The following is a 12,034-nucleotide window of genomic DNA, read 5'->3' on the forward strand; positions in this document are numbered from 1 at the left end:
TTATTTATAGCATCAAATTGGAATGGACACATTTTAGTTGAAAGGCAACCATACTATTTTAAATAAATATATACAGGTCAGCAAAGATAAGCCCTTCCATATCCCCTGTCTGTTGCTCTAAAATTGTATGTTTTCAAACATTATTCTTTTGGACTCATTAACTATTTCTAATATAAGCGCTTCAAGGATGTTATTTCATCTGCCGAAGTTAGAGAATTTTACATTTTTTTTTATTAAAAAACTGGCTATAACAAAGCTGCATTAAGTTTTACAGTGTTTCTTCAAGTGTGTGTTTTAAAGAAAAGAAAGCCTGCCCATTTTACATCACCAGATGGGAGGTATCCTGCCATTTACAGCAATTGCAGTTTTCCTAAATGGTCCATCCATTTTGTCCTCTGCTTTTATGTCCATTTACATTAGTCATGGTAGCCATGACTCTTTAAAGGAATTTGTTTTCCGCCATTTTTTAGATGTTAAGAAGCAGTATATAGAACCAGAGAGATACATTTTAGATCATGTAAACTTTAGAAGCTAAGATTTGGATTTATTTCTCTATGAGTGAGTGACATAAGTTTGCTATTGGTTCCTGAAAAGCACAGAAATTACTTTTATTCAATATTCTAACTGCTTCTATGGTTTTTATGCTATGCCAATTCTGATAATATTAATATTCTCTTCCCCCTTCATCGCCCCTTACTGCTATAGTCAATGTACTAAGGAAGGGGAAAATACAATTTTCAAGGGTCCAGTTTCCATCTGAACTTCACTATGTTTTCGTGATAAAGTGTGCCCATTGGTGGGTGCTGAAAAATCGCAGGCATGCCTATTGCTTAGGGAGACAATCTCAGGCAAGCCTGGTGAGTTCTGCTTGGGCATTCAAGTGCTAAATTGAGCTCAGTAAAATCGGCCATTTCCCTGCAGCCACAAACTTCTGGCTGATGTAATAATGCAGGTGTCACCTTAGCTGGAACAGTCCCTTTGAATGCCCTCTCCTACACATGCTAGTTTCTATTGACTTTTTATTTAACTTGCTCACAAGGCATGGCAAAATCAGACAAGAACACTTTGTGCTTATGTTTGATTGAAGTTTCCCAGGGAAAGTGTCAGCCAAGTGTTGTTAGAGCTTAGATATGCGAATGAGAATGTTTGTACTTTAGCTCTTGGTGTTAATTTATAATTTCCGGGTTAAAATATTAAATATTGAAGTAATTCAGGAAACATATATGAATGTAACATACTTGCCTGTTATAATTTGTGTGTTTTAGAATGACATATGTTTATAATACTATTTATTCTTTTAAATGTAGAACAGGATTCGGGCAGTAGTATACTTTAGTGCAACCCTCTGATTTGGTTCCCAGGCAATGTCATTTCACAGCAGTACCAACTAATTGTATTTATTAGTTTAATCCTAATTATAACAATTGCCCCTTCTTTATTTTACTAGACTGACGTACAAGTTGCTGAATATGTGACATGTGAAGTGTTAAACATGACAGGAAATCCACTTTTTAGTCATGACATATGACTAGTCTGTGGGTTGTTTTTGTCTTCATATTCCTAGCCACTTATGTAATGAGCTTATTTTTTAAAACTTTCCTTTGTTCTGTTGGTTTTCTGAGATAGAAGCCTTGGCTTGCCTTGAACTCAATAGGTGGTTGAGGGTGGCCTTGAGCTCCTGATACTCCTGACTCTACCTCTGAGGTGCTGGGATTACAGGAGTGTTCCATCTTTCCTGGCTATGGTAAAATTGAAGCATATATATGCAAGAATATTTTTCTTTAAAATAGAAATATTGCTGTGGGAAATTTTATGTCTCAAAACTAATACAAAAATGCATTATGTTTTAAACTTGCTCTTACATTTTATGTTGATGAGATAGGGTATTTTAAATGATCTCATGGAAAAATATGACTATTAATTTTAACTAGGAATCTATTTAATTATACATGATACAAAGATTTACACAAAGATTTTAATATGCTGAGGAAGCCTCATTTATTAAATAGTAATTTCATAGTTTTGATAATAATTGTGAATTTTTCAAGTATAGAAGCATTCTTGTGATTCTGGTATGGACAAGATGTTTTACTCAAAAGCTTTTCAGAGTGATATTCAGATCATTCATGAAATTCATATTGTGTTATACACATTTCTATATATTAATTTTACATATCTGAAAATTTAAAAATCTTAAGTTGATTTAAAAGCACATATACTAGTGGTGTGTAAGGTATGAATCTATTAATCATCAATGATTACTAGGTTATGCATCATGATAAATTTATTGATACCATTTTTCTTTATTAGTAACTATGTTTATCTATTAGTATTTATTAATAAATATTTATTTGGTTATACTGTGTGCATGGCCTTGTAGTAGGTACAGTATCATTTGGTGAAGAACAATCTTTTTATCATTAACCTGTGTTCACAGGGCTTATGGTCTGTATAAATAGCTACACACAGATAGGCTTCATTGATAGACATACTGAAAGTGAAAACATTAATTAGTTCAGGGAAGGTTAATGAAGGCTAAAACTTAGAGGCCCAATACCCTTGTATGCATATCTCATATCTCAACATGAGTGGGATGAGAATAATTCATCCCTATTTTCCTCTATAAATGAGGGCCCCTGAAGCCTTAGGTTGATCCTCCAACATTTCTCAAGTGATTCCAGCTGAACTCTGAATCCAAAGGAAGTATGCTTTCCTTTAAAATACCCCACTGTCGTGGTGGCATCTTGAAGAGAGAATTTACTACAAAATAAATCAATAGGAAGACACTTCCTATTGATTCCTATCAGCAGTCTGATACAGCAGAGAGAGAGGGATGGGGAGAGAAGAGTGGAAGACAATTGAGTGAGTCTACCGAAGTTGATTACAGGGAGATGGGAGGGAAGCCGTAGGTACACAGTGAGAAACATGAAGTAGGAGAGTGCATGGATTCTGCTTAGCAACTGAAACATCATGGTTGCTGCTATTTTTCATGTTAAGTTTAATGAGAGAGTCTTAACTATTGGGTGAAGATAGTGTAAGAACAGAGGTTGAACTGAATGTTGTCTGACTATTTGACCATCAGTTGTAATAGTAAGACTACACAGTATCATTGTTTTATAATTATTATATGCATGGTGTCATCCAAAATTATATTACAAATTCCACTAGGGATAATAGTAAATATGCAAATGTATTAGTATACATTTTAAAGTTACAGATTTACTCTCTGTGTTGTTTGTGTGTGTGTGTGTGTGTGTGTGTGTGTGAGTGTGTGTGTGTGTGTGTGTGTGTGTGTGTGTGTAAAGGCATATGAAATAGCATATATAATAAGAGGACATCTTTTAGAAGTCAGTTTTCTCTTTCTATTGTGGATCCTAGGACTGAACTCAGGTCTTCAGGCTTGTGAAGCAAGTCCATTTACCAGCTGAGCCATCACACTTGCTTAATTATACTTTTGCAGGAGTCTTCCATATTAAGAGCCTCTCTTGATTTGTTAGAGTATAAAATAGAATTCACCTTCCTAAGGAAGAGCATACATCTTGGAACATATGCAAATGATTTGCAGTTATCTCTTCATCTTTTATTTTCTTGGGATCCAATGTGAAGCAAGCACTTAGTAAAATTTATATGATGGCATACCAATTAAATAAGAAATATTATTGGTCTAAATGAAAATCAGAATTTCTCAGTTATAGGAAAGAAAGGAGAAGGAAAGAAAACACATGATTTCTGGTTGCTTGAAAGGACCAACCAAATTACTAATTGAAAGATGGATGGTCCAAGAAATAAATGAGTGTGGCGGAAGATGGCATGAATCAGCATCATTAGGTTCTCATTTTTTTCTAATTATCTAGGAGGGCTGTAAATGAGCTGTTTACTAATAAAGAAGCTTTATCTAATCCCTTTGTATTGTTAAATAGAGATCATATATGTGTAACCACTAAGCACCAGAATGTTTACAGGTGTAGAATAAAATTTTTTATTACTTATTGAAAATAGGCAATGTTTTTATACTTCTCCCCAAATATGTGTCTTTAAATGTTTACAAGAAATGTTCATAAATATTTTGGATTATACTGAAGGATCTGGTTTGCTTGGTAAGGAAGATTAAGACAAAACCTGGAAATTGTTTATAATGAAGACAACTGCAGTTTTCTTGAGACCTCAAAGCACATTTGTATTACATAAGATACAGCTAGGAAATGGCATGGTCCTATTTGTTATAGATGGTGATAATGAGTCACACCAGGTGTGTGTGTCATCCTCCATGTCATGTCAGTCAGGGGAAGTCAGGGACTCCACTTCAGTACCTCTGCCTTCATTTCTAGTCACCAACCCTTTTGAAAAGCTTTTAGAAACATGCCTTTTAAACAGACAGTTGGAGATCAGGTCTCCTTAGTTGTCATGTTGTGAGCTGCATGTTTTCCTGCCTGAATAGTTGACCTCACTTAGAGCAGAAGTATTGTAATGAATGTGACCTTTTCTGGAGCTCTTCTGGGGAACATACAGGGAGCCTGACAGGGAAGAAGCCCCAAAGGCCACGTTTAGAAGATGTAAACAGAATTTTTAAAGGCACAGGGATTTCAAGATATTCTGGAAAACATTTGGTTTATTAATAATAACTTCTAACATACTTACTTATACCTTTATATTTAAAATAGTGCATGAGCCTTCTTTTGGATGTTCAGGTGTGACTAAAACAATAAAGGGAAAATGAAAATTAAATAGGCAAAACAGGCACAATTTTGGAGAGTGATGACATCTAGGTGTTCTCACCTGGTAAATAATACCTGAGACACCATTTTACAGATGCAATATGGGAATGGTCATGACTCATGTTGGTATCCAAAATGCCTGGGAGCATTTCCTCCAGAATTTCAATGTTCATTTTCAAGGAGTGAAATCTATGGTGTTCCCCACTATCTCAAGAACTGTGTACAAGAATTCTACCTAGGGTAGGAAGGGACACAAGTGACTGAGGTGTGGCCCAGATCTAGGTGACTTTCCAGTTTGTGCTAATGAACTCTTTCTGGTTTCCTTTCTCTTCCTCATTTTCCCCATTGTGTTCTCTGGTTTCCATTCTTTTTCTTTTTGCATTTACATCCATGAACCACTTATTACCTGGTCAGTGCATATGCTTTTTTTTTTATCTCTTGAGCTTTTTTCATCCCTTTTTTTTTCCTTTGCAGAGTTGAAAGTGATGGTAGGATCTGGCTATTTTCCAGAAGTCAATGAAAATCGTGTATGCATTGAAGTTATATATTTGTTGCTTAGTAGGACATATGTGGTATTTGAAAAAGCCCTCTGTTGAAATAATATCTTTTTTTAAAAACAAAGACAAAGAATCTTCAAATAGACTTATAATTGAAACAACAGATTACAACATCAAAGAATACCTGGTCTGGGTTTTCTGCCAGGTCTTAGAATGTTCTCTTTTTATCTGTGAGAAATAAATTTGAAACACATGTTCATGCAAAAAAAGATGTTTATTTACCTAATATTTTTATTTATTTTATGGGGGAAGTCAGGATTTAAAATTACAAGTAAACCAAGAACCAAAGCCGTGCTTCTTCGTATAGACTATGCCTTTTGCTTCCACTGATTCAGGTGAATCCTATTGGAATGCAATGGAACCATTTAGATATAGTTAGCTGTATAATGTAATTCTTTGCTAGTCTTTACATGATTTTTATCTATTGAATCATAGGCAGGGACTTAAAGAGTTCAATTCATAATTACTGATAGATAAAATGTGACTTATTAAGGATAAGAATCATAACAAACTATACTTGGATATTTTTCCATAATTAGTAATTTGTATGTAATTATCTTTGAAAACAGGATCTCTCTGTTATGTAGACCTGGATGTTCTAGAAGCGATTATGTAGACCAGGTTGGCCTCAAACTCTCAGAGATCTGCCTGCTTCTATCTCCCTAGAACTGAAGGCATTCACCACCACACTTGGGCATAATTAGTACTTTGGTATTAATATTCATAGGAAAATTATACTATTAAATTTGATAGAATATTAGTGACTTTAACAGATTGAAACTAATATCACAGTATTTCTAAATAACCTGGAATTAAAAATAAACATAGGGCTGGAGATGTAAATTAGTGATAATATATTTATCTAGCATGCCCACGGCTTTGAATTCAATCCCCAGGATCATAAAAATAAACAAAAAAACTGTAAAAAAAGGAAAACAGGAAAAATATAGAATAGAGAAATTAGAAATGAATTATTTAAAACATCTACTACAGTCTTGATTTCCTATCCAGTTTTGAAGTTCTTAGTATAGTTTGTTCTTTTCAAGCTAAAGTGTAGTTTCACCTGATGCTATCATTTGAGAACCAGTGCTTCTGATATGATGGCATCATTAATGCCGATTGGATTTAGGTCACAATAGATCATTTTCAAGATGCTGTGCTTTCTCATGGACACTGGTATGGGTCATGACTGCCCTGCATATGACATGCAAGGATGAAGGTGTTACATTCCTTCAAAGACCCCATTGCTACACAGGAACATGACATGATGATATTAGAAATGAAGAAAGGTTAGTAGCACTTACCTTGCTGTATCTGTATCCTCTTTTAATTTTTTTCTTTTCTTTTTTTTGCTTTTCTGAACACCACTTAGGATTTAGCAAACAATCTTCTGCAATTCTCTTAAAGATATGGACATGGCCTCTTTCCCCAAAGGAAAAAAGATGAGATGAAAAATAATCTTTTTGCCAGTGGAACCAGTATGATTGTAGCATGGTATTAATATGTTGAGATGCAAAAATTATTCGTAACTTTGTGCAAACCAAAGGGAGACATCAGTGAGGATTTGGAGGATGAGAACCTGCCATTCAATTCTTCTTTGTTATTAAACCTGGGGTCATTTACTGAGCACGGGACTTGAGTTCTACCTTTTGCTTTTCCTAAGAGAAAGGATGACAATAAAACTGTAGGTCCATTCATAACTGTAGGTCCATCCTATAATTGTAGGCTTAGTAGAGTGTTTTCACATTAGAGCTTGTGCAATATGGAGGGAATTTATCTAGTATGACTTGTGAGTTGGTGGATCAGATCAAAGCAGTCAAGTGGCAGAGAGGACCCTGCAAGGGCACAGCTCCCCTGGTAATTGCTGGGCTGCAGGCTCTCCCCCAGTCTGTTAATAGATTTCGTCAGCTCCTCTGTGCCAGGTGAAAATTTCCTCATTAAGGAGAACTTATTCCATTTCTTTTCATCATTTATTATTGAAGACCAAGTGTGACTAGAGGAAGTTTCTAAGATGACAGGGTAGATTTTTAAACAGCAACAACAAAATCCACACTGGGAGTCTGAGAGACAGAGAGAGAGAAAAGCTTGTATTGTTTATAACCCAGAGAACACACAAGAGGCTCCCTGCCGGAGAAGCTGAACCATGCTGTCTAACCAGCAAAAGATTATAGCAGAGTGTGTAAGAATCCCATTGTCTTGGCTTAAGATGTTTTATTTCCTAAAATTTCACCCTTTCTTTGTTTTATGCTTCTCAGTAGAGAGGAGCAAGAGATTTTGAGTGGGCTGTGTCCCTGCCACTGGGTGCATCTTTGTTTTATTGTCTAGATTGTACTACAAGATGATGAAACTCCCATCTTTGAAGAGTTTGCCCTTGAACTCTGAAAAGAAAGGCTGATTGGGCAAATAAAAATTGTATATATAGCATATTTTAGAAGAAGTATCTCTACAATACAGATTTAATGTATATATGCTTAAAAGAGTGAAAATAAACCAGGTACCAGCCCACACATACATATCAAATAACAGAAGGATGGTTTACTGCACACATTTAAGACCCTGTGTGCTTCAGTGCAGTGTGTTCTCTTCAGCTGATCACTCTCATAGCTTGGTATAATACTCCCTTGATTTATAATATAGCATAAATGGACCATTCCCACTGAGGTTTCAAAACACAGTTTTGAATACGAATTCAGCATTTATATTTCTTTTAGCAATTATTGGGCTTTGTGTGTGTTCCAAATGAAGATTTTCATTTTCCTTTGGAAAAATTAACATGTTATGTTCCTTTTCCCTAAAGTACAATTCTAACTAGTTTGAAAAAAATAGAAAGACTAACTTCTTGGGATGGCAATGAAAGTTGTGTTTGGCAGACAGAATGTAGGTGTGGGCAGGCCCATGTTCATTTAAGACAAGGTTCTCTACCTTCCAACCTTCCTCATGTTCCCCAAACATAGAATTATTTTCATTGCTACTTCATAACTGTAATTTTGTTACTGGTATGTGTTTTCCAGTGTTCTCAGATGACCCCCATATAAAAGAGTCATTTGACCCCAAAGGTATCATGATCCACAGGCTGAGAAACAATGATACAGGGTCATTCATCCTGAATTTGATATTGAGGAAATTTAACTTTTTATGATTCACTGGCCTTAAGCTAATGAATGGCAACTTTAAGCTGTCTCCTCTTTTACTTTATTGTAATGGGGGACAGAGTAAAATTTTGTATCAGAACAGGTTGGGAATAGTCACTTTATTTCCCAGTGCAATGACATGCCAGGCAGCTTTGTTTTGCACACAAGAGAGGACAGTGGGAGGTGGCTCTCTTGCTCTCTTCCTTGGGGGTTGGAATCCTTGAAAACAGGCAGTTCCAATCTGGGAAGGCATCAAACCTAACCTTCTCTGTCTTTGTAATTACTACCATGGGTCAGAATTAGCCTCTATTTCTCAGTGAAGTGGACTGAAAATTGTTTTATGATGCTTCATGTTAAAAGCGGAAATTAATACCACAGAGACTATAAGTGAAATCCTATAAAAATCCTCCTTGGACATCACATGAACACACTTACCCAGTATTTGCATTCATTTAAGGTATGAACACAGATGTAGTAATATGTCAGTCTGTCTTAATGAGCTTTAATTTTCAAGACATGTCAAAACATCATGTCTGTTGTTGAAACAGTTACTGAATAGTCAATGTTAAAATAGCTCATTTTCTTACTGTGAAATTATTCTAAGAATCAGCTTGTGAGCCTAAAATACGCACTGTGCAGTTCTAGTTTGATGTGTTTGTTTCAAAATTCTCGCCTGATATAATATATGGGGGTGCCTTTCAGAATTGTGTCTATATAGTACAGGGACACTAATGGTTGTTTGTCCATCTCTAACACACTTGGAAGTAAAAGTTTTGGACTGTATCTCCTGCTATTCATTCCTGAAACATGCGCAGGATCACAAGTATGAGAGTACCGATGATAGAACAATGATCTTGCTTGTCCCCGTTCAGGCTCCTAAGCATTTTCCAGCTAAGATTCTTAGTATTTCCATATCTGACATGAACTTGGCTGTTGTAGGATATTCCACATACAGTTGACCTTGCTTATAGGGCATCTGTCATCATCTTCACCTACATAGAGCTGTACTTTTCTTTACATTTATCTTCTCAACCCTATGCTGTCACAGTACTTCTCACAATGCATGCTCTCTCTCCTTTGACCTCACATTGTACCAGAAGCTTATCCTTCCATGAGTTATTTTGAATCTCTATAATTCCTATGCTTCAAATATCTTTGGGCATCACTTTCCAGCAGAAATTTCTAGGGAGAATATTTGATATTTCTAGGGAGAATATTTGATACATTGAATCGTATAATAGAGTGGCTGATAGTTTCGTGTGGCTATTAAGCAAATTGAAATGTGCCTAGAGTGACTACAGATGTAAATTTTAAGTTTATGAAAAAGCATTTATATTTAAATAACAAGTTGGCTAGTGGCTTGCAAAGTGACAGCAAAGTTCTTGAGTACAGAGCAAAGGGCTGGGCTTACCTCATTGTGGGAATATCAGCAATTCAATACCTAGGTATCTTAAAACTTCAAATAGCAATCAAACAACAAATTCAAGACATTGGCAAGAATGCACTGATTAGAGACAGAAGAGCTTTAGGTCCAACAGGAAAACAAATTGACTTGGGAAATTCAAAGCTAAAATAATCTACATTAAACTGATAATAAAACCCAGGGAAATAGCTCATATGTGCACATGCATGCTCGTGCGTGCATGCACACACACACACACACACACACACACACACACACACACACACACACACCCAAAAACTTGACTCTCTTTTTTTTAAAACTTAAAATATAAATTATTTGGAAAAGGTTAAAGATTAAAACATGTAAAATGCAAATTATTTAATTCAGTTATACTTTTTTATTTGAAAGAACATAATTTTATTTCTAGCACATTTATAACTGATTGCTGCTTATAGATATTCCCTAGTCAGTTTAGAGGGTGGTCTGCAAGATGAGAAGGAAGCAAACTCACACAATACAGAGTATCTAGACATGGCTCTCCTTTGGGCTTAACTCACTTGTGGGAGAGGATGAAATCTATATTGACAAGCACCTACTTTCTGTAGAACACTGTCTGGACACAGATAGGAGGTATGGGTAATAGCTTTGACAGCTCACATATGTCCTGGGGACATAGAGCATATGTTTCATGTTAAAATGCACAGCACAGACAGGACATACACAAACTGCTCAAAGTGTCCATATCTTAAGACACTGCATTTGTGGCATGGATTACAATTGTCTACTAATAACATTTTTAAAATATTATGGGGGGTGTTAAATAATGTATTGAAATTTTGTGTTTATATTACTCCCTTGTCACTTGAAGTAATTTACTTTTTAAACATATTTAAAATTTTTATTCTCTGATAATTTCAAACATGTATATAGTATATTTTTTAATGACTTTTACCTCCATGACTCTCTTTTCTCTCCTCCCACTGTAGTTGACATACTTCTTCCCAAGTGTTCTCCCTTTATGTCTATTTTAAAAATTACTTTGATTCTATTTGTGTGAGTGTTTTGCCTGTCTGTATACATTTGCATCCTTGGCTGTGCCTGACTGGTGCCTGTGGGGTCAGAAGACAGCATTGGATCCCCTGTGACTGGAGTTACTGTGCCTCCATATATGTCCTGGAATTGAACCCAGGGCCTCTGAAAAAGCAGCAAGTGTTCTTAATGCTCTTAGCCTCTGAGCCATCTCTCTAGCTATATTTTTTTCTTAATGGGTTTAGTTATGGTTGCTTGCATGGATTTGAGCTGGGGCCATTTACTAGAACCTGGAAATTTGCCAGTGGCAATCCTACTGAAGAAGATGGCTTGTCCTCTTCCTCAGCTATATCCTATTAGAGTTTTTGCAATAATGCTTTATTTAGCATGAGTTAGAGCTTCTGTTACCACAGCTGTATGTTTTAGTTTCATTGTATTGACTGGCAAACCATTGTAATTTAATTTTATTGTATCAGATATTTCTGGAAGCAGCCCTCAGGTATTGGGCAATAGATGATACCCAGTAGCATTTTTATTTGTATAAGCCTTAGTTCTTTACCAATTATTTTTTTCTATTGGTTTTGAAATTTAGTTTAAACGTGGCTTTAATCACACCTGTGTCTTGTCTGTTACACAGAAAATGACACAAACATAACTTCATTTGTTTGATAAACATTGGTTAAGTACTGTCTGTGGGCCAGATGATGTGCTAGTTTTTGGGAATAATCTGATGAATGATCGGTTTATGGTGAGAATGCTTAGTCTTGTGTAATGTTGGAACACCCGGGTCAAGCAGATTCCCGTAAGAGTTAGAGGAAAAGTCAGATATTGGAGAAGAAGCCACAGATTTAGGATGGGCTAATGGATCCCATGATGGTCTCTAAATATACAGAGGGAGAGGATGTGGTCTGATTGGAGTAGGTGTCAGAGGACAGAGCCATAACAAAAAGTTACACTAGTTGCAATGAATGAAAAAAGAAAAAAAAAAAAAAGAAAAGAAAAAGGGTGAGCGGGCTGGAGAAATGACTCAGGAGTTAAGATCACTGGCTGCTCTTCCAGAGGTCCAGAGTTCAATTCCCAGAAACCATGTGGTGGCTCACAACCATCAATAATAGGATCTGATGCCCTCTTCTGGCATGCAGACACACATGTACACCACTCATACATAAAAAATAAAACAGGGTGAGATGCTACTTA

At 35.9% G+C, this 12,034-nt stretch overlaps 1 protein-coding gene across 1 annotated transcript in view; it reads left to right on the plus strand.

Moving 5' to 3' along the window:
• Cps1 (carbamoyl-phosphate synthase 1) overlaps positions 1–12,034 on the plus strand; it is a 112,098-nt gene that overhangs the window by 61,441 nt on the left and 38,623 nt on the right. The gene's annotated exons all lie outside the window — the stretch shown is intronic.

The sequence above is a fragment of the Cricetulus griseus genome, chromosome 2 (assembly GCF_003668045.3).
Source record: "Cricetulus griseus strain 17A/GY chromosome 2, alternate assembly CriGri-PICRH-1.0, whole genome shotgun sequence".
Taxonomy (NCBI): domain Eukaryota; kingdom Metazoa; phylum Chordata; class Mammalia; order Rodentia; family Cricetidae; genus Cricetulus; species Cricetulus griseus.